Source organism: Manis javanica, chromosome 2, assembly GCF_040802235.1.
Source record: "Manis javanica isolate MJ-LG chromosome 2, MJ_LKY, whole genome shotgun sequence".
Taxonomy (NCBI): Eukaryota; Metazoa; Chordata; class Mammalia; order Pholidota; family Manidae; genus Manis; species Manis javanica.
The window spans coordinates 99,746,749-99,771,020 of record NC_133157.1 but is presented as its reverse complement, the minus strand read 5'-3'; the positions used below and the strand labels follow the sequence as shown (position 1 = coordinate 99,771,020).

The window sequence follows — 24,272 nt, the reverse complement described above, 5'->3', positions numbered from 1 at the left end:
AAAAAAAAAAGGCATCCTACAGTATGGGAAAATATATTCATAAATGACATATCTGCTAAAGGGTTGACACCCAAAATATATAAAGAGCTCATGCACCTCAACAAACTAAAAGCAAATAATCCAATTTAAAAAAGGGCAGAGGATCTGAACAGAGAGTTCTCCAAAGAATAAATTCAGATAGCCAACAGGCACATGAAAAGATGCTCCACATGGCTAATCAGAGAAATACAAATTAAAACCACAATGGGATATCACCTCACACCATTTAGGATGGCCACCACCCAAAAGGCAAACAACAGCAAATGTTGGCGAGGATGTGGAGAAAGGAGAACCCTCCTACACTGCTGGTGGGAAGGTAAATTAGTTCAACCATTGTGGAAAGCAGTATGGAGGTTCCTCAAAAAACTCAAAATAGAAATACCATTTGACCCAGGAATTCCACTCCTTGGAATTTACCTTAAGAATGCAGGAGCCCAGTTTGAAAAAGACATATGCTCCCCTATATTTATCACAGCACTATTTACAATAGCCAAGAAATGGAAGCAATGAAGTGTCCATCAGTAGACGAATGGATAAAGATGTGGTACATATACATGATGGAATATTATTCAGCCATAAGAAGAAAACAAATCCTACCATTTGCAACACATGGATGGAGCGAGAGGGTATTATGCTCATGAAATAAGCCGGGTGAAATACAAGTATCAAGTGATTTCACTCATCTGTAGAGTTTAAGAACAAAGATAAAACTGAAGGAACAAAGCAACAGCAGAATCACAGAACCCAAGAATGGACTAACAGTTACCAAGGGGAAAGGGACTGGGGATGATGGGTGAGAAGGGAAGGATAAGGGGGAAAATGGGACATTATGATTAACACACATAATGTGGGGGGGGCGTGGCACGGGAAGGCAGTATAACACAGAGAAGACAAGTAGTGATTCTATAGCATCTTACTTTGCTGATGGACAGTGACTGTAATGGGGTATGTGGTGGGGACTTGAAGATGGGGGTCGTCTAGTAATCTTAATGTTGCTCATATAATTGTACATTAATGATACCAAAATAAAAAAAATCACAATTGCTTACTTGTATCCTAAAGCCCCATGACCTGCAAGAAGAAGAATCAACAGCCACCCAAACCTAATTTTCTAAGAGGCATTATATCTACTTTATCACACACATGAAGGTCGGGAGCAACATTGAGAGTGTCCAGCTTACTGGAAAAACTAGTCCCTGTCTTGAAACAAGATACACTTATGCTTAGCTTATTTACATCTGAGTTTTATTTTTCAAGAATCCAAAATTAAACCATTTCTGTAAGGGCATCATTCAGACATATTTCAATTCTGGTGGTTTCCATGTTTTTTTGTCTCTACTTTGCCTATTTTTTTCCACTGCAGAACATGGAGGGAGACAGATGGGGCAAACATGTGGAAGAAGGGGCCCCCTTGAAATGACAGCTCTGGGGAAGACAAAAATGGGCTCTCCTTATATTCATGGAACAGTAAATCTGAAGATCAAGCTGCTTTAGGACTAAAACGCTTATGGTAGCTCATAATGCATTGGGAGAAAATGTTAACATTAATAGGTTACAGGAGAAAAGTGTCCAAGATCAACACGTTCAAGGCCAGTACAAATACTAGCATATACATTCAGATATGCAATTACACCATCCGTGTGGACGCCCAAGAAAAGAAAATTCCAATTTGCACAGCTGTGAGGTTTCTTTGGTTGCCAGCAATTTTGAGAGTGTATTGAAATTTTCAAATTAACTGGGGACGTTTTACTCAATTTTATTTCTCAATGCTTTCATGTCACTTTTTCTTCACGGTCTATGTGTTGTACTGATTGAAATGCTCAAACGTTTCTTCATTTACTCATTTCAAAGAAACAGATCATTTTTTTTGAAAGAATGGTGTCAGAATTTTCTAATATTTCTTTGATCCCTTCTCTCCATATTCTTTCCCTTTTCATAAACTTTGCTCCCTTTATCTCCCTGCTCTTCCACTCAGGCCACAGCCTGCCAGTTCTAGGGGGAACTTTCTCAACATCTGATCTTTCAAAAGGATCCCTCCTCAATTCTGAACCGTTCTGTGGAGAATCAGCTTCCTAAAGTCCAAGTAAAATTTCCTGTGCATGCCTGGGTCAGGGACAGGGGTCAGGCAAAGCGGAAATGCTGGTATATAATCTTAAAATGCAAATGCTGTTCAGTAGCACCACACCATCTGAGCTAGCTGCAAACGGTAAATAAACCCAGCTTGTAACTTAATGATCCTTGTGTTTCTGTGTCTGTGAATACATTAAGAGCTCTCAAAGAAAAAAGTGTATTATCATAAATAAAGATAGCAGTGACTCAGAAACAGGACTCGATTCTCCTAGCCTAGCAGTGTGGATAGCAACGTCGGTTCTTTGCCCTTCCCACTTGCTATGGCAGCATGAAACCCTCTCTAGATGGAGCAGCACGGGGAGAAGCTTGAGGGTCTTCATTACGTATTGTCTCTCCTGCAAAACTCATCTGCTTTACTTGGAACTGATTTCAAAACCAGATTCATGTGGTGCCTGTGAGACCACAATAAACAAATAAATTAGCTGCTGCAATATGGAAATTTACATGACTCAGTGTACTTAAAAACTGTTAGCTGTGAACTTATTAATTGAAAACCACAGGACAATAATCAGCACGTCCTTCAGTGGAAAAACGAATCTCTTGTTAAAGTGAATTTGTAAGGCAATAAAGATGTATTTTTCAAATAATTCTGTGCCTCAAGCCACTTGATGTGTTATTTTTAACTTTATCTTTGGGCAGCCAATGCTTTGTTTGTGGGATACATATTGATTTGTTTCTCAAAAACATGTTGTATAACTCTACATCCCCATGTGATTTTTTTTTCACTGCTCCATGCAGGTTATATTCATTCCAGTCAATCTTTTTTCTGCCTCCTGTCTAGAGAACTTTAATTAAAATGGTCTGTGAAAGCTTGAATCTCTGAAAGGAGAGCTTGAAATTCTAAGCTGCATTTTCATCACATAACTCTGAGGGAACATATGCCTTCCCTCTCAAGCATATATTCCAAGGGGAATGTTGGTCTAGAAGCTCCTAGGTCGCACTGAGGACTGCAAGTAACAGACTCTGAGAGGAAAACAAGAATGATTCTTACATCCCAGCAGATATGTCTGAAACCAGGCAAATTTTGGAGGTTTGGCCAGTCAGAGCTGACCAATCCAGAATCCATTATCATCCCTGTTTGATCTCAAGAAGGAGATCAACATGTGCGTTGCCAATGAGTTTCAGCCCTGGACAAGTTCACTATGGATTCAATGGGACAAAAAATATGAAAATGGAATTTTCTTGGGATCAAAGGGATTATACCCAACTTTATTCCCACCATGACAGGTCAATCACTAGAATTCCATCCACTGCAGCAAGCCAGTCTCTGCATCTGGGCCTCTCTGCCTGTATGTGTACAAAATGAGAGTTCCTGTGGCCAGGATTCTCACCTGACCCTGGCTGGCTAGCTCACTACACGTGTGCGGGCAATACGTTGCTATTAAGTCTATATAAAGAGCTCGGCCCAGTGCTCTGGGCAACACGGTGGCATAGCTGCAAGGCTGCAGGAGAGCAGAGCAGAGGCTGGAGTGGTGGCAGTGCAGAGGACAAAGGCCCAGAGGATGGTTGTGCAGGCAGAGAGGCCCAGAGGACAGCTATGCTGTTAGAGAGGCCCAGAGGCAGAGACCCACTTGCTGCATGAAGACTTGCTCTCAGTGAACGAGATTTTAGTGATTGACCTGCCACCATGAAAATAATGTTGTGTGTAACCCAAGAATGTTCTACTGTCATTTCTTTGGTCACACTGAATCCATAGTGAGCTTACCTGGGGCTGAAACCCATTGGCAAGACACCCCACAGCCATCTCAGTCTCTGTCCTCAGCGCTGCCACCACTCTAGTCTCTGCTCTCCTGCAGCCTTGCAGCCATGCCATGGTGTCGCCCAGAGCTCTAGGTAGGGCTCTTTACATAGAGGCAATAACAATATATTGCTCCCACGTGTGTGGTGAGCCAGCCGACCAGGGCCAGGTGAGAATCCTGACCACAGGAATGTTCACTTTATCCATAACATGAGATGATATGGCTGTTCACAGAACCAACAGGCAGATGCATAGCCTCTTGGAGCTCATCTTTGAAAACCATCACACACACTGATGCTGCTTTGGGACACGGTGCTGGTGTTCACAGTGGCCCTGAGGACAAGGGTTCTAAACAGTAATATCATATGATGACCAAAGGAAAAAAAAACATGAAATCCAGCTTAGATGATTTAGATAAGAATTTAGCTTTAAGGGTTTTTTAAATGTCTTTGTTTTTGCTTTACCAATGTTGCCGCTTCCTATTGAAGCACCATGTGGAGACCCTCCCCTGAATCCTTAACCTTCTTCCTGCATTTTATGTTTTTGATTGCCTTATCATGAACTACTCATGATGTGAAGGTGCTTTCTGTTGCTTGTGACATCTTCCTTCCCACAGAATTAGTCTGGAGAGCTTCTGAGTGTTTCTGAGAGGCCTCGGTGCCAGAAGCCCTCAGCTGGCCCCTGGGACAGAAAGTGCATTTCCTCCACCTGTAACACCGCCCTTATCTGGAGCTTCCGGTTCCAAGAGTAATTCCACATGTGTGGTGAGCTTCATGATTGAGAACCAACCACTTATGAGAAGGCATGAATGAATTAAAGAAATTGTATGTATGGCGCATTAGGGCTTTTAATATCACATGCCACTGTAGTATACTCAACCCATCAAATACAATGCTTTCAAATATTCTACTCATCTTTAAATATGCCTCCAAAACTGGTAGACTAAAACAAAACCTCCATATGGGTTGAACATTAATATGTAACTCTTATGTGTGCTCATTCATGCTTTTTCTGTCTGAACAAAACCTTAACAAAAACCTTAAAATAATTTTCATATTATAAGGCTCAATAGATTTGGAGAGCTGTCAAATGTATATATTTTTTTAAATGCTCCTAACTTTTTTGACACTTTGTTCATTGAGAGATGGTGGGTAGGTCCTCTTCCCTTGAATCTGGGATGTCTTGTAACTGTTTCAGCCAAAAGAGTAAAATGATGCTTTGTGACCAGATCGGAAAAGGCTGTGTAGCTTCCCCAGGTCCTCTTGGAACGTTCTCTCTCTGGATGCTTCTTCATGGACCGGGCCCCAGGCTGTAAGAAGCTCAGCTGATCAGAGATGCCACATGTCAGTGCTCAGGGGGCTGCCCCAGCTGAGCCCATGTGCCAGACATGCGACTGAGGATACTTCCAGATGCTTTCAGCCCCAAGCTGTTTGAATCACCAGCAGCCATTCACGTCTTCCCAGCTGAGGCCCCAAACATCTCAGAGCAGAAAGAAGCCACCCTGCTGTGCCCTGTCCACATTCTTGAGCCATCATCAGTGAGCACCAATAAAGTGGTTGTTGTTTTAGGTCACCACGTGTACAGATAACTGGAACAGAAGAAATAACAGAGGATGAGGAGGGTGAGTACATCACAAAAATAAAGATGGCTTAATATATTCCAGCCAAATGATTTGAAAGGGGAAAAGTTACTCAAAATCCATGGTCATGTCCTGGATGATAGAATCCGTGACTTAGATGAAGAGGTAGAGGGTGGCTTTATTTGCTCTGCAGCTCATATAGGGTTTGGAAGGATAGAAAAATGTAGGGTTATGGAACCAGCTCAATAAGTTCTTGGCGCACTGATATAATGAACAGGATCTCATAAGATGAAATATAACAGAGACAAATGTAGAATTTTCCATTGCTGTTAAAAAAACAACCTGAACAATGTGGTATGGGGAAGATGTGACTTCATATCATCAAAAAGACAAAAGGTTTTTATGTTGAAAGTAAGCTTCATATGACCCAAGAGCCCAAGGAGCTTGCCTTGGAAAATACAGTGGTATGAGGCCACGTTACTAGGAAGGGAGTAGCCAGAACAAGGAATTGGATGGGGTAGTAGATGGGCCTCTTCTCCTTTCTGCAATCTGGAAGTTCATTCTGGCCATTTCTCAACAAGACCAAATGAAACATGTACTGTGATGTCAAGGGTAGTTACAGAAACATGTCCACTGGGGAATGGATGGAGAATCTGGGATATTTACTCGGAAAAGAGAAATTCATGATTTTCATAATAACTAACTTTGATTTTATGGAGGCAAGTGAAATTTTTCACTGATGCATCTTAATGGTGTGCCAAGATAGACACGTACACAGTATAAATATGAATCACATGTCACTACCTTATTTGCATCAGCTTCAGGCTCAATGTTAGGGTTCTGTTTGAAAAATACATGAAATCTATGTTAACACTTTGTTTTAGAATCACTTACTCACGTTCCCCAACCCCAGATTTCCTGATTTTGATCCCCAGAAAAAGAGACTTTCTCAATAGGAGGTAGTAATGAATTGGGAAGATTATTTATTGTGGGTATGGAGGAATGAATAGAAAAGCAGGACAGCCTTTGAGGTGTTCAGACCAGACAGACACAAGGATCACAATATTTACCACTATACTAATAATGTGCCACTCATTGTAACTACCACCTTAATGAGAGCTATTTTGGCTTGTCCTGGAGAACTCTCAGTATCATATAGATGTAAGAACTTATTTAAGGTCAGTTTAATTTTGAACATATTGTCTGCTCTCTTATTGTTGCAACGAAATCTCATTTCCCCGCTTGCAAGCTCAGACTGTTGGTGCTTTGACAGCTGACATCAGGGCTCTTCCCTGGCCAGTTGTCAGAGGCATCTCTCCGCTGGAGGCGGCATGCATTATGGAAGTGACATGCACGTGCTGCTCCTCACAGCACAGCAGCCAATGCAAAAGAAATGCGAGTCAGCAGCCCTGACTTCCCAGCGCAGCCAGCTGCTGCACATCCAGCACCTTAGTTTGTCATCTGGAAGGAGAACAAAATGCCAGAGGGGAATCGAGGATCACCTTGGCTTTTGGTTCCAGAGATATAGCGGTTATTTGCTTCCATTTCCCATGCACAGCTGGAATAATCGACTAACACGTCTGGAAGGTGACCACTCAGACCAGAGAGAGATCACTGCTTTGGAAAGCCTTACGTTCTGCATATACTGAAATAAGAGTGGGATGCCTAGAATAGCTCATACCCTCCCCAGTCTTTAGAACATGTGGAAAGTGGCTCATATGCCCACACCCCTACCTCTAGTCTTCCCTATCCAGGCTAAACAACCCTGGTCTCTCTTACCATTGCTTATGTGGCCTCATTTCCACCTTTTCATCCTCACTGTTGGCCACTGGAGCAGGTCCTAGTTCCCTGCTGGTCCTCTTCATGTGGTTTCCAGACTTTGAAATAATACTGCAGCCCAGTTTAACCTCTTCTGGGAACTGGGCAGCTACTACCTCCTTAAATGGGCCACATCTTTCCTAGATTTGACATATTTACCTCCTGGGTCTTCATTCCATGCCAATTCTAAGACCAAACCCAGGTCTATACAGGGCTAGACAGATAACCTGGTAAAGACCTTCTCCGTAAGACACAGATCTATTGTTCGAACTACATAATTCCACCTAACTGCATTGTCTAAACCAGTAGTTATTTCTCTTCTTACTAAGGATCTTATCTATCCACAAATTTAACAAATTTAACTGAGTCCCTGTTCTGTGCTACATTTGGTTTAATTCTTTGCTGAAACCAATTTATATTAAGACTGTGGCACATTTCCCCTTGGAGGGAGAAATGAGCTAGATTTGAGATGAGGGAAACTGTGCTGCTCCACAAGCATCCCACTTCTTCCCAAAGAACTCACAAGCTCTTAGGTAAAGCATGGAGGTCGGGATGGAGGCGAAACTCTATGAAGGTCACCAAACTAGAGTGGTCATTCCTGCCTTGCTCTGCTTTTCAAAAATCAGGGGGTTTGGCCGTCTCCAATCTCCTGACTCTCAATCTGTGTTCCCATAAATCCTGGGAGGTCGTGCACCTGCACCTACGTGTCTGGACCCATTTTAAAGGTTTGATGATCTCCTTGCTGAACCAGTTTTCCATTTTCCCCAGTTCCTGAAGGAGAATAGAGAAGCAAATGGGGGCTGGAGGCTGTTTGCTCTGAGCTGTTACCTTCACATCATCTGCTCTGATCACAGGGCCTGATTCCTTTCTGTGTTTCCTCCAAGCAGAAGGGAAAGTTGTTTCTGTTGCCTTTGACTTCAGCCTTTCCTGATACATGATGCTCTTTGATAATTGTATTGAGTATATTCTGGCTTCCCTATTTTCTACACGTCCCCTTTTCAAGAAACCACTCCAAACAGCAGCAAAGATGTCTTTGGACATCAACTCCTTCCTTTTCTTCCTTAACGTAATCATGTATGGTGTGCTGTCAGAATTTGATTTTCTTTTAGATCCTTTCCTCCATAATGATCCACATTCACATTTGCAGTCTGTAACCAAGAGGCTATATTTTCTTCAAAGTCTTTGAAATCTGCTTTCCTAAAATTCAGTGTTTATGCCTAACTGATGAATATTAATTTCCTTGCTCCTCTGGACTCCTTGATAATACTTTTACTTAATTCCAGAGTCTCTCTCATGCCTTCATCCTCAGTAAGACCAGAGTAAGTCTTGAATGGGCTGCACTTTTTCCATCAGCTAGGGAAAAATCACTTTATCAGCCTGGCACTGCAGTCATAATAAAGGTTAGGAAATTTAATTCTAACAGCCTTCTGATGATGCAGGTATAATTATTCCCATTTTATAGATGAGGAAACTGAAATCAGCAAGGATAAGTTACTTGCATGAATTCAGGCAGGTAGTTTGGTAGAGACATGTTCACCAAACTTGTTTCCTCTTCTTTCTGGGGATTGGCCATATTTCTCAGCCTCCCTTGAAGTTCAAGCCAGTAGAATGTGAATGCATGCCATTCCAGGCTGGACCATTAAACAATCCCCCTCAGCCAATGGCCCATGTCTTTCTTCTTCTTCCATCTTTTTCTGGCTACAGAGGCAGGCTGGCCTAGGAAGCCAATGAGGAATACGGCAGAGCTACAGGAAAGAAGGAAGTTGGGTTATGGAAGCTGTTTGAAAAAAAGCCTCCCTTCCATTAACCAGGAACACCCTTTTTGAACTTTGCATAAGTAAGAATGAATTTTTCATAAGCCATCAAGACATGTGATTTTATCTGTTACTGCCACCAATGTTACCCTAATTAAAGCAGTAAGAGCAATGAAAACCTTCTGGAATGAATATCCATGTTTAGTTACTTAACCCCCTCAATTTCCCCCCTGTAAAATAGGGATAATGATGTACCAACCTCATTGGGTTGTCGTGTTATGTGACATGATGCAGGCAAAATGCATAGCAGAGTTTATTTATTATCTACTCGGTAAACACACCACAGTGACTAACATTACTACATTGCTCTCATATGGAGCCATGTGTGCCTCTAGATCCATTCTGCAGTCTCTTTACATTATCTATGCCATTCCTTTGGCCGAGTGGTCTATATGCTAATCCTGGCAAATTTTTTCTAATTATGCTTCCTTTACCTACACCTGGATGTTCTCTGTGATTCCATCCTTGGGTTGAAACAATCCTGTATAGAAGAATGAAAACCTTTTCACTGATTGTGTGTAACCTATTTCAGATAAAGTATTCTCTTCCTTCTTTGCCATCATCTTAAAGCTCACATTACCAAGTACAGTAATATTTTGCCTTGGAGATAAAACTTGTCAGCTTGGCTAAAATTTTCAAGTAACTATCCCAGCTTCAGAAACAGTTGTTCCATTTAAGGTCTGTGGTATTATTTTAGAGCACTGCACACCTTAATTTGTACATTAATTACCTGGGCACCCTTAGAGTGCAGATCCTCAGTCAGTGGAGCTGGGACTGGAGACTTTACAGAACCAGCCAGTCCCCAGTAACACTGATATTGTCCTGCTGAATCAGGGCCACACTTGGAGTAGCAAGACTCCAGAGTTTTGTAAAAATATTCATCAGCCACCTATTAGGTTGCATTTCATTTAATTCATGCCAGGTGATAAACTTACTCTGTGGTAAAGCCAAAGAAAGAAAAAAGAAAGCCATTCAATAAAGGAGAGGAGAATTTAATAGGTCTCTCAGAGCCAGAATAAGAAAAGTCAATGCAGAAAACAGAACTCCATTTTCAAAAGATTTACAGAGAAACAATCACATAGTCTTTTAATGTATTACCTAAGGAAATAGGGAAGTATATCAAGAATGAAAAGGAAAAGAGAAAATGCTGCCTTTTATTAGAGCAGTAATTCTCAAATTCTCAAATTTAGCACACATCAGAACCACCGTAAGGCTTATTAAAACATAGATTGATTATTCTGTGGTCTGGGACTGTCTGGTCATTTGCATTTCTAACAGCTTCCCAAATGCCACCTCTGCTACTGGGCAAGGCACCATGCCTTGAGAACTCTGTATTAAGGAGTGGGAAAAATTGCTGGCAGACGACACCAAGAAGTCAGGATACTCTGTTTCAGTCTCTATGCAGAGAAACCCTGTAATAGGAGGAAAGAAAATGAGGCAAAATAAGAGACACAGTTAAAATCCATTCCAGGCCCTGACAACTTGAACTACAAACACTTAAGAACATGTCCAGAGTAATTTCAGTATCATCAGGTACCATTTTAAAGATTTTTTTGAAGGGTAAACGATTTGACAAAGTAGGAATGGAACAACGTGGTTTCTTTTTCTAAATGGAAAAAGAAATGACCCTAAAAAACCCTGGGCTTCTAAGTTTAACTTTGCTACATAGGAAGTTAGGGGGAAAAGATAGAGGAAATAATCACAAAATCTATTGTCGAGCACCTTGAAAAGAACAGGGCATTGAGTAATAACAAGGATAGCTTTCCAAAGAAAACGTTCTTTCAAATGGCTTTAGATTTGGAAAGGATCTTAGGATCACATGACCCGAGCAGCTTATTTTTGCGATAAGAAAGCTGACATATAAAGAGATGTTTTGTGGCCAAGGTCATGCAGCTAGTTAGCAGCGGATAAAGGAGAAGATCCTGGTCTCCTGGGGTGTTCCTGAAACGGTTGTGGGTTCTGCTGCCTTTAACTGGTAGGCGCAGCCACACCTGATTCCTGAGCCTGGCTGATGAGGGGAGGCCATATATTGGAACCTCCAGTGGGAACTTGTGCATCGGCCAAATTGATCTGAGGAGTCAAATCCTAAATCCTGTTCCCAAGCTTTGTCCTGTATGCACAGGACCATGCAGAGTATTCCAGTCATATGGGACAGACGTGGCTGAGAGGCAGAGAAGCACTACATCTAACCTCCATGACTTTAAAAAGGCTGCTCATTTTGTCCATAATAGTGACTCATCAATACCCTGGGAGAGAATAATCTAAAGTACACACTCATCCAGCCAGCAATAGTAAGTGCTTATTGCTAAGGAGGCATTGCAGTAGGCACTGTGGGGCATCAAAGGAGAAAAGGTCTCCTTATCTCCAAACGCTTAGGTTAGCAGCTACATCGTCAGAGGTACCTCATCTCCATACTCACAGATTTGAGCATCTGGAACAGTATTAGGCACACAGTGGACAACTCCAGGGAAGTTAGACCTCTTCAAGTCTAAAGCCTCCAGGTTATGGGTGAGAAAATGACAGTGCAGAGAGGTGAAGCAGTTTGCATAAGATAATAGCTCTTTGGGGAAGAGTTTAGACTAATCTCTAATGTTCTGGCCCCTGATTTAGAATTCTTTCTCCTTTACTGCACTGCCATCAAGACAGATCATCTTAATATAAATTAAAGGCCTTCATATTATTGTCAAACTGAGGGATGGAGAAAAGGTCATGGAATATGTGTCTAGGTCATTCTGTTCTATGATTTAAAAGGATTCTCTAGAGAGAGCAGTTTCTCAACTTTAGCTGTACCTTAGAATCACCTGGGGAGTCTAAAACAACACCACCTTCCACCCCAGTGATTTGTATTCAATTAGTCTGGGGTGCAGTCTGAGTATTGGGTGCTTTAAAAGATTCCAGATGATTCTAATGCGTGGTCAAAGTTGAGACAATCATGCCTGTAAAAGAATTTCCTTGAGCTTAGTTTGTTGTAAGAGAGGCAGAAAGCTTCAGAGATGCTGGCGACATGGCTTCTTACAAAGAGAACACAGATTCTGACAAAGTAACAAAATCCAGAATCTCCTTGAAAGGGAATTCCAGGCAAGCGGAATGGCCGGCAGACCTAGGGTCCCCCATTTTCTTACCCCGAGTTTTGCCTCTCCCAGACTCTCCGTTTTGATTACTACTACTACCACTATTAGGAGTTCAGATCCAGCTGTGGCCCAAAGCCATTTTCGTTGGTTCCCTTTTGTGTGGCTGATAGAGGTTCTAACTTCCTAAAGGCATTAGTAGTATCATAGAGAATAAGAGGATAGATGCACAATCAATGCGTGGGATATAAATATTCTGGCTTCCAAAGTAGTGCTGAGCCTCTACCCGAGCTGGCTTGCTCCCTGAGATTTACAAACATCTTGCCATTCTTGATGCGAGTCCAGGGAAGAAACCTCTTCACCAAAAGAACCCCCTTTCGTGCTTCATTTCCTTCCCAATTGAGATGGGGCCTTACACACAGCTCTCTAGTAGAGCTTTCTCTGGTGGCAGAAATGCCCTGTGTGTGCCCCATCCAAGGCAGCTGTCACTAACCAACCCCACAGGAGGCTGCTGAACACTTCAAATATGGCTGGTGCCGCTGATGAATTGAATTCTTACTATTTTTCATTTTAATTAGTTTACCTTTAAATATTCATGTGGCTAGTGACCAACATGTTGGATGGCATAACACAAGGATGCCATCTAACACATACTCCATTATGCAATGCCCTATAAGATTGCTCATGTAAAAATAAGTCCACAGTACTGAAGTGAGACAAAATAGTGCCCTTTTATGGAGTTGTATCAGAAAGCAGGGGCAGTGAAATACACTCTGTGACCCCAACATGTGCTAGAGGCTCTACCATCTGGCACAGCCTTGGCCCAGGTAAAGGTTAAAATGCATTTTCATTATTGACAAAAACCTCTGTCAAACCAACACTTGAATTGGACTGGGAAAAAAACTCAGGTAGAAATGTTGCAAGAACCATCTTTTTTCAACAGTTTCCAGGTCTTTCTTTCTTATTTCTTTTGTATCAAATTACTCTACCCATCACATTCCTGTTATATTAGCACTTTCTGGTTCCATAAATACTAGAAGTAGACAGTTGGATCCCCAAAACCAAACAAAGCAAAACACGAAGGTTTTGTTTTTAGTAACTTAACCTTTTGAACCTCCTGGAGTGTTCATTCAAATGAGTAACAAGCACTGGGGTTAAATCCTCAGATATTCTGAAAGACAAAGCAAGCAGCATTTAATTCAGGGAGTTAATAAGTAAAGGATTAGTTAAAATCTGCTATTAACATCTGAGCTCATTAACCCCATAACAGTTGGCTTGGTCTGAATTGGACTGTCCCCACTACTTCATTTCCCACCCTCTGCTTCCCCATCCCTCAGTCTGGACCCCAGGGCACAGTCACACATGGTGAAAGCATGGTCTCTGGACTCAGACCCCCTGCAGCTGAAAACTCACATCACCAGTAAATGTTTGACGTTGGGCAGGATATTAATCTTCTGGCTGCATTTTCCTCACATACTAAATGAAGATAATAATAATCTTATCCATATGATTTTTGGAGAAATAGATGAGTTAATGCTTAGAAAATGTGTAGAAAAATGCCTAGTACATACTCATTTCTTAATGCATTTAAGCTATAACTACTACTAACGTTAAATTCATACTCAGGTCTGATTTCAAGACCCTCCTCTGTGACCTAGTAGTTATGTAACTTTGGTCTATGTATTGCCCTTCTCTGACCTTTTGTTCATATCCATTGAAATACAAGAAGACAATCATCATTCTCAGAGGGCTGCAGTGAATATCGAAGGGGAAAGTATCTATGAAAGTGACTTTAGATGAGAAGTTTATGGAAATTCCCAGAGGTAAAGGGTAGTGCTTCTCACATCCGCAGGGAGAAGGCAGCTCCACTTTCTAAGAGCCTCAGGTCCATACTCTGGCTCTTGGCTTTGCAGACTCAGAATCTAGGTGGTCAGCTCATACTAGTTGATCCATTACAGACTGCAGTCAAGCTTACAGGACTGAAGAATGCAGGCAGAATGCCAGTTTTCTCATTTGTCATTGGAAATATGACCACCACCTCAGACACAAGAGGTTGTCTCAGAACATTCTCACTTTGTATCCACACTACAAATAAAGCCAGATCGGAATGAGAGCTGCTTGAAGATCATGTACCCAAGACAAAGGGGTTTTATGGGAGCAGGAGGGACCCCAGGTGTGTTCCTGTGCAACAGGATGCCAAGCAGGGGATCAGAGTGGTTCCTTGCTGGGGCCTGAGCACTCTTTCTCTAGTTCATTGCCCAAATCTTGCCTCCAAGACTCCCTTCCTCCTCTGTGTTTCTAGAACCCTGTACTAATCACTGACCAGCATATTGCTTCCATTGATACACAAATGCCTGTTCGTAGTTTTCTGATCCTGCTGACCTGGAAGGCATTTGGTCCCTTTCCACTATCTCCACTCTTATCCATTAGATGTTGATGTCACTGTGTGATGCTCATGGGGTAAACTTTTATCCCTCATCTCTCAGGGAGGGACTGCTTCCCAAGTTCATATGACAAAAGGCTGAACAAATGTATTAGTGTTTTTATATAACTAGTGTCTAAAGGTTACAGTTATCTAATGAAAGAGTTTGAAACCATTTTGCCCCTAGGTTGTGTTTGTTTATTTTGTTTGCATGCTGGACATCTTCTCTTTGATCCTCTAGATTCACTTCCTGCTCCTCTCCACCCTCCTTCCTGCCTCAGAAGACTTACGTATATGGATTGCATCCGTGGACCCCCCTCCTCTTGACTTCCAGTTGAGTTTAACCAGGGAAGAACTTTGGCAGAAGATGAGAACAAGGGAAGAGAGTACCCTGGTATTATTTATTCACCTTGGCTCCCTTTCTGATATATTACCTTGGGCTATTTCTGTTGCTCAAGCAAATGTCACTGCTCTTCTCTAAAAGGTCTCTTCTGTAAGTCTTGAAAATTCAGAACATGAATCTCTCCCCTCATCTCCTCAGCCTTAGTCATGGGAGCTACTCCTCTACTGACCCCAGGTTACAGCAGTGTTCCTTGTGCTTCCCCACATTTTCATAAAGAGTCTCTTTGTAAATAAACTTTCTTTGAAATTCCCTAATTTGAGTGAGCCATCTGTTTCTTGTTGGTGTCTTGAATGATACACTTTGTCTTGGTTTTTAGTGTTTGATTTTCCATGTAGATGTATGGAATGTTAACACTTTAAGTGGTGAGTGAATGACTTAATGGCAGAAATACTTCAGTGGCATGGGAGGCATGGACTCCGGGTTCCCTGGTTCAGACCCTGATGGCATCACTCACCACTCAGCAGCCCCACCCACAGCCCTATGCCTTCCCACAGGCCTCAAGCTGCAGCTACATGGGGAATGAGTGACAGGGATGGAAATGCAGGGGAACAGCTAATTAGTGCACACAGCTCCTCAGCATTTAGGAAAAAACCAGTTGGGAACGTGAACAGCAGCAAAAGGAGAATTCACAACAAGTGCATTTTTATAAATTATAGCCTCATAATTTTTTATGAAGTTTATTATAGACTCCTAACCTTTCATTGTCAAGAAACAAGCCCATCCCTATCAAGCCACTGAGATGTTTCAGAGAACCTGGCCAGGGGCTCAGATCGTCATTCCAGTCCAGTGACTTTCAGGAGAAGGAGAAGTTTAAGGAGTAAGAATTCCATTAGGGGTTGTTAAACATTTAAGACATTTCATTTGCTTAATGCACAGACTCTATCAGTTTGTTTCCAACTTAAGTTCCATTAGAGCTCATCAAAAAAGTATGGAAATAAAAAGATTTTTTACATATGCACATACATATACACAGATGTGTGAATATCCTTATGTTCTTATATGCGTATATACATATACGTGTGTATATTTCCTTTTTATAGCCTTATACTTGGCTCTCATTAATGTAGCTCATTCTAACCCTGGGCATGTGCTTCTTTCTCTTCACAGCTCGTTTAGCATTAACATGTTGGGAATTGTGACAGGCTCTTTTAAACTATGAGGAGAGAGCTAGGTACTCAATAGAAAAATACTCTATCAAACCACATTTTTCCTGATGTGAGTTAACTCACAGAAAGGTAGAAAGAGTCATTCCTTAAATTTGCTTTCTGAAGGTAAAAAAGTAACAAAAGGTAATTCCAGAATATTGAAATTCAGGCAAAATAGAGATTATTGGGTTCACCAAAGCCTTGTCATATATACTTTGACATTTTATTCATGTTCTCTATGGAGTAATGTTTATAAATTTTAAGTTTCATTTTCTCATTTAAGAATATCAAACACAAATGTTTTCCATGTTTATATAGTTTTTTTATTTGGACAAAACCAAATTTAAAAGGCCAGATTGAGTCCACAAAGGAATATTGTACTTCAAAACTCAGGACCCTAGCTAAGCCCAAACAAGACACCTGGGGATCTAAACCCCAGCAATCAAGGAGTGAGATGTCTTCTTGGTGATCTGCCAGACACAGTGCCACCTCAGCATGCAGAAGGTGGTCAGCTCTTGATAGTGTAGCAGAAAAGGTGGCACTTAAGATAAAAAGCCAGGAAGGGTATTTGCTGGAAGGACCGGGGAGGCTCCAGGAGCTGAAGGAGTGGCTGGGAAGTTGGCAGCTCAGGCAGCTTGGGTGGTCCATGGGGAAGGAAATGTAAGAAGTGCCTCTCAGCAGAAATGGTCTGCCTAGGAAACTGGCAGGAAATTCCAATTGTCCAGACCCAGGCCACTTGCATGCATGAAGCTTGGCCTCCAGGGATGTGGGGATTCTCCCACCTTCTCTCTGCTTTCTATAGTGGGAGGCAGAACACCACATCTCACCAAAAAGGCACATAATTGGGGCTTCCCTGATTATTCAGGGTGGCTGGGTGCAACCTAATATTAACAGAAACAACTGTCCACCCTGCTTCCTAAGGGGACAGGCCCAGGGTCAGTATTCCCCACCCAAGGCATATGGTCAAGAAAACCTTGTGATAATGTATTCTTTGAGTGAGAATTCTCAGCCTCCTAACTTGCAAAACTAGAAGGGGAGTATGGGTAGATTTCCAACTGAAGTGGGAGATAGTGGACTTTTAAGTGAGGGGACATGGTGAGTCTGCTGGCCATGCTATGCCTCAGCCATGTCTCCATAAGCAAGCCATTTCACCGGGATGGTCCCAGTTTCCTCCTCTGTCAATGCAGCTGACAACTGCTGGCCACTTCTGGGTTGGTGTGAGGATTCAAGAGGTAATGGCCAACTGTCCAGGGCACAGACTGTAGTCCCATTACTGGAGCTCTTTTCATTAACATGAGTCTCTGAAGGGAGGTGTACATGGAGTTCAGAATCCCCTAAAGTAGGCTGTCATCAGATCACATGACCACTTCCCTAGACTCATCAGTCAAAAAAAATATCACCATGTGCAAACATGGTCATTCACATCATCCATTAGCATTAGATGCAGCTAATCTCCTGTCACACTCCTGTCTGGGTATGTGTATCTCCCAGCAGCTATGCCAGAATGGGTCTCCGTGCATCAGTATATTTTTGTACATGTTTGGCTGAACTTATTTGAAACCTAAATTTAAAATGTAATCAGTTTATATAACAGAATTGTTTACTAACCCCTCAATGCTGGAGAAGTTCTTACCCTGGGCTGAATATGATTATTCAGCAGTAATGGTTTGAGATGTGAGCAGTATTGGTTTGAGCTTTGGGGAGACCACTGTAAGATAATCTCATTGTTTCTGCTATCGCAGAGAGTATGTGCAGGGAGTTAAGCTCAAGCATCTGGCTGAATGAGATGCATCACTCATTCACACAGTATCAGAAGAGGGAAAAAATTAAAAAAAAAGAAAATACCGAACAGTAGGAGTGTCCAGTGAACTAGTCGGTGAAGGGTAGAGGCCACCGAAAGCCAAGATGTAGCTTTATAACAATACCTTGGGCTTTTATCAATGATGCCAGCATGATTCCCAGCAGCTTCTTCCTATTGATAAATGAGGCATCTTGGTTCATGAAAAGAAAATTAAACCTGACCTTTATGTACATTTTTCCAACTTCCGTCCAAGAGTAGAGCTGCTGGGCTGGGATCTCAAGGATCTGGGCTGAGTATACAGATGGCTTTAGAAGGGGCATTGAGACTGATCAGGGACAGAATCGAGGACAAAGGCACCACTGAAAGCCAGCTGACCGGTCCAGCGGAAGCATCAGCAGATGCTAATGGCAGGTACAGGTGTGAAGCGACAGACACAAAGTTGACCCAAAACATGAGTGAAGGGTATCATGATGGGGACAGGGGATGGCGCTTAGAAGGGCACCTGAGCCTCTGGAGCACAGTGAGGTTTTATGGAGTGCTTAGCTTAGGGCTACCTCAGAGACAGAAGGTCTTCCTTTATGAAGCAGTGTTTCTCTGCCTGGAAATTTGTCCTTCTCTCAGTTAGACGTGGACATCTTACCTACTTAGAAAGCCAAATAAAACAAAGGCACAAGGGGAAGTCCAATGCTGTTATGAAATTGTATGTAGTTCAGGTGACATCTGGAAAGTAAGGGCAACATGAGGTCAGACCCTGAGCAGGGCAGGCCCACCTGCAACACAGTGGTCTTGAAGCATTATAAAGAAGTAACCCTTAAAAATCCAGAGATTCCCCTATGTTTATTGCAACACTATTTACAATAGCCAAGAAATGGAAGCAACCTAAGTGTCCATCAGTAGATGAACGGATAAAGAAGATATGGTACATATACACAATGGAATATTATTCAGCCATAAGAAGAAACCAAATCATACCATTTGCAAAAACATGGATGAAGTTAGAGGGTATTATGCTCAGTGAAATAAGCAGGCAGAGAAAGACAAGTACCAAATGATTTCACTCATATGTGGAGTATAAGAACAAAGAAAAACTGAAGGAACAAAACAGCAGCAGACTCACAGAACCCAAGAATGGACTAACAGTTACCAAAGGGAAAAGGACTGGGGAGGATGGGTGGGAAGGGAGGGATAAGGGGGGTGGAGAGAAAGGGAGCATTATGATTAGCATGTATAATGTGGGGGAGGGCTGTGCAACACAGAGAAGACAAGTAACGATTCTGTAGCATCTTACTACACTGATGGGCAGTGACTATAATGAGATATGTGGTGGGGACTTGGTAATGGGGAGAATCTAGTAACCACAATGTTGCTCATGTGATTGTATATTAATGGCACCAAAATAAAGATAAAATAAACTATCTAAACATAAACAAAGAATACCAAGTTGGTGTTAAAATAATCCTAAAACTTTTCTCCCCCAAAAGATGTGAAACTTTTAAATAAAACATACATTTATTTTAAAAAAAACTGCCGAGATTCTTCAGTGGCAAGTGGTATATAAATCTATAAGTATCTAAGTTTTATCAATTGGACTCTCCTCCCCTCCATGTACCACAGTGGAGAATCACTGTAACCATGAGGCACTCAGTGAGGGGAAGACCGCCTTATCCCGGCAGGGACTTTGGAGCACAGAAATGGGTGATAACACAGCTTCCATCAGTTGCATCCCTGGCTTCATGGCTTTCTGACCTTTAGACTCCAGTCACATCCCCAAATGGAGAATTCAGCCATCTGCTGACCCTGAGACATTGGTGAGCTTCATAACCAGGAACTGATTCTTTAAAAATGACCTGAACCTGCCATCTTCCATTTTCTTCTTTACAGTTTTACATTTATTTATTATACTGCACCCATATTATTTCACTTCCAACACTGATAAACAAAGGTTCCACCTATTTGAATTTTTTTTCCTCCAAAACGATACATTTTGGGAGAGGATACATTTGGGAGAGATCATTTCAAGTTGTGCTTCCTAAATGATAAGTTCTGAATACATCAAACTAGTGCTGGGAGCCTGCCCCTGAGCTCAGGATGCTGACTCCAGTTCTGAAAGACAGTCGGCTGGGTTTGTGTCCATCTCCCCCATGCGCTGGCTGCTAAAACTTCTTCCAAGTTACTAAATCTCTTAAAGCCTCAGTGTCTGTTTCTGTAATATATCATATTATATTATATAACACAATAATGACAGCATCAACTGATGAGGTCCTTGGAAAGATTAAAGGTGTTCATCTTTGTCAACACTCACAATGGAGCATGGCACAGACGAAGTGCTGGCCAGGGATTGGTGCTGGTGATTCTACTCTGTTTCAATGCTAGGATTTTCCTGTGTTCCAGAAGCACTGAGTTACAAAACCAAACAAGCATAGAATAAAGGGAATGTCTTCCCTAACGGTGGGAAGGCCCTCATGGTGCATAGTCAGCTTGAAAACTTGTCCTGCCACTGGACCCATGCATGCCAGAGACTTTACAGCAAATACGGATAGTGTTTAGGGCTCTGAGCAGTGACTACTAAACGACCCTATCAATTTCCTAGGGATGTTGCTGAGTATCAACGCCTCCCCCTCACTTACGTGCTGACGTTTTTCCTTGAGAAGTCCTGAGCCCTCTCCCAGAATATACCAGCAAGAAACCACCAAGGATTCTTTGAAGAACCCATGTTTATTAACATATCTTCATCTTCAGTTCAGAATGTTTTTAATCTTGTGAATCAGTAACCAACCAAGGTGATTGCTGCTGATTTTAAATACTTCATGTTGTTTTTAATGGGTTTTACAGAGATGGGATCTGATGAGCATACATGTAATAAAAACACATCCTCCTATCATTTTTTTTTCTTAAACACATTTTCCTTGTACGATTTGCAAAAAGACAGATACTTATAGAGTAAGTTCTTTTGCTGTTTATATTTCTCCTGGTAGAGTTCCAAAGAGCATTTAGCAATGTATTAATCAGCCAGAATGTGAGCTCAGCAGACCACTACATTTTCCTACTGCACCTGAGAACTCCAGTTGAATGCTCAGCACTCTTGTTGAGCCAGAAATGTATTTTCAAGGTATATGGAATTCATTGATTGCATATTACCACCTTTGGCTGCCAGGTGGAGGTGGAGATTGCTAGCAGGACTTCCTAGCCCTGGGAACGTGGCAATCAGGGAAATTATTTTGCCCCTCTAGACATCAGGGGCGAGGAAATAGTGAATTCTCTCTTGCTCATATTACATCTTAGAAATGTCCACCAGAATTGCCAGTAGGTTTGTAAGATGGGGATAGCCATGAAAATGGTACTGCGTGATTAGTGATCTTCTCTTTGATGATGAATTCTAACAAGGTGAAAGGGGCAAGCTAGATTTGAATGACACTTGAGTTGCTAAGATTTTTTCTTAAAGTAGACATGGAATAAAAAGCTGAAATAACTTTTGGATATTTTTGTAGAAGAAAATCCAATAACTCAATTTATCTTCCTTTATTAGATTTGATGCAGATCTAGGAAATACCATAAATTTAAACTAATCCAGCAGCTTTTCTCAATGTGAGGTGCCATGTTTTAGGTCTTCTGAGGAAAGGGCTGCTTCTTGCCTTGCCTTTTTTTTTTTTTTTGAGGCTCTTTACATAGTAAGTTCAATGTGTGAGTTGCTAGCTCTCAATTACACAAAAGGAAGGGGGTGCTGATTTCAGAGGTGCTGGGAGCTGAAGTGATTGTTTCGAGGAATATGAAGTCGGCACCTCACCATGAGGGCACTTATCTAGCACACTGTATGGTGTACCCAGCTCTGGAAGGTATAATTCTAGCAGGACTATTTGCCTTTTGATAGCCTTGAGATATCGGCAAAATTAAACCTCTGAACATGAGCATCTCTTTAATTGCCTCACAGCCTCTGCTTTCATATTGTACATGTGTGTATGTGTGTGCATGTACATGTGTGTGTATGTGTGTTGTTAAGGGCATTTGCATGCAAACAAAACATACAGTATTGGCTTACAAACTTCTGAGCATAACATTTCCTTAACGGTATGTCTTGCATATGAGAAAGGCTCATATATTTGTATATTTTCTCTGACTTTGTTTTATTCTCAGAAATCTGAGGAGTTTGTTTCCAGGAGCCTATTTATAATGATCCTTCAGGTTCAGCTGTGTGTCCCCTTTGGCTTTCCTCCTGAAACAGAGAAGCATTTGCACAGAGCACACCAGCTGTTGTTTGATGTTCTCAGACATACTAGAATACATTAACACAAACAGTAAATCAAAACCCAGCAGAGTTAATGATCATTGCCAGGGTATCTAGACCGAAGTCCTTATGACCATGCAGGATCTGCCTGCACTGTGGCTCCGTCCTCACTGTCCTCATGACTGGACAATCTGATACCAAAATGAATCAGTATTTTAACTGTTAGTCGATGTTCACATAAATTATAGACCAAAATTTATCTCATTTAGTCAGCATCATGTCATCTATTTCCTTTGGCTTGTTAGATAATGACATGCCAAAGACTGAGTTCTTAGGGGGTTCATTTAGCTGGCCTGGATCCAAAGAAAACTCAGTTCTCTGGCCTGAGCCCCTATTTCATGCTTGGGAGCGAAAGCACATGACAACCGTTCATCATTCCCCATAATTTTTTTCTCTTTTACCCCTTATTTGGAAACCAGTTGACAGAAAGAAACTGGCAAAACTCATTTGTAAAACATTCAAGAGACTGAAGAGTGTGAGTGTAGCTTTTTTAAAGATGCCACACTGCTGAACGACCCAGAGTTTCCAGACTTTCTGCTGACCCATTTGATTGTATACACACCAGCCAAGCTGCATTCATCCACAGTCCTCTCAAAGACAGACTGCAGTGCATGCAGTAAAAGTAAAAATAGGAATTTCCTGCCACTTTTCTATTCTTTTATTGTATTCTTTCATTAACACTATGCAAATATTTCTACATAAAATATCATCTTTCAAACTATACTTTCTGGGTTCAGGCAGGGTAATCAAGCAAAAGGTTCTATAGATGGGGAAAACAAAATAACTCTAAGGTATCTTGGCTTACCAAGCTTACAGAAACCACAGAAGTGAATGTGCTCGATTGCCTTGAAGAGAGCCAAACAGACAGATAAACTGCATTCAAATTTCTCAGTAAGTTTTCCCTTTCCGCCAGAGGGACAGACAGTTTTCCTCTTATGATGACAATCAAGGGTAATGAAGACCCTGTTTGCCCTTGGAACAAAATACTGGGAAATGATTTCTTCTACAGGATCCTTGGGAGAATACCTTTCCAGAATCCAGGTGCATTTCTCTGTCCAAGATAAACCCAAATGATGTTCTTGAGAAAGTTCCTGAAAGGACAGTTTCATACGTGGAGTGATAGGTGACTGGAGGAGACCCGGACTTCCCTAAAGAAAGCTGGGAAAGATTTATTTATCACAAGGGAGGTAGGTATTGCTAAAATGATTGAGTTAAAACTTTGCCCTTTAGTTCACAAAGGAAGTTGGGGAGAGACACCAGAGGCAGACGGTAATTTCCCAAATGAGAAGAGAGGAAACCCTGAGCAAGAACGTAACAAATGTTCTGGTCTCACAAATCAGCCAGGGACTTGGAAGTCTTAGGACATACACAGTTTCATTGCCTGCTATGCCTAGCTCTAGATTATAAAGCAAAAAGAGGAGGAAATTAATGCAACCCATTTAAGCTTTCATGGGTAACTATTAGCTTGAGAAAATATTTCAATGGTCTGACTGGTAGGACAAAGAATGAGAAGAGTGACAGGTCACTGGATTAATGTGGGGTCAGTCAGTAGTGCTCCTGTGTAGCTGCTGCCTCAATTCCCTAAATTCTCTTTCTCTGTTCAAAATTCACTCCCAGGCACTCCCCTGGGAAGTCGTTAACATTTGGTTCATTTTCTGTTTCCAAAAAGAGGAAACCTACAACAGACCTGTCTGCATCAGAAATTGCTCCAGGTGATTCCTTCACACTCTTTCAACGGGATTCACTTCAGTTCAAACCGTAAAGTGACTGAGTGGGCCCTTGGTGTGTGAGGTGGGACAGCGCTGGGCAGGACCAAGTCCTGACCACAGATGCTCAGAATGTGGTGGGGGCAAGAGTCAAAGAAACTGTCAAACAGCTGATTAGTGTAATAATGGTTATTAGAAGCAAGAAGAGCAGAGAAAAGATGAATTCTAATTCTGCATAAAGGAAACCAGGGAAGGCTTCCCAGGGTGCATCAGAGATGTATCTCAACACAGGTAGTGACGTGTGGGGATGGCAAGGTGAGGAATGCA

General features: G+C 41.8%; 1 long non-coding RNA gene across 2 annotated transcripts in view; it reads right to left on the bottom strand.

The window, feature by feature from the left end:
* Positions 1–1,353: 1,353 nt before the first annotated feature.
* LOC108397020 (uncharacterized) overlaps positions 1,354–24,272 on the bottom strand; it is a 79,131-nt gene continuing 56,212 nt past the window's right edge. Inside the window, exons 2-3 of one of the 2 annotated variants that reach the window (XR_012127920.1) lie at positions 8,133–9,049; positions 1,354–5,495 (exon numbers count right to left, since the gene is read on the bottom strand). This is a non-coding gene — a long non-coding RNA (uncharacterized lncRNA). Of the gene's footprint in view, positions 5,496–8,132; positions 9,050–9,091; positions 10,531–13,291; positions 13,358–24,272 lie in introns of those variants that run through there. The other variant, XR_012127919.1, reaches the window with a different exon arrangement.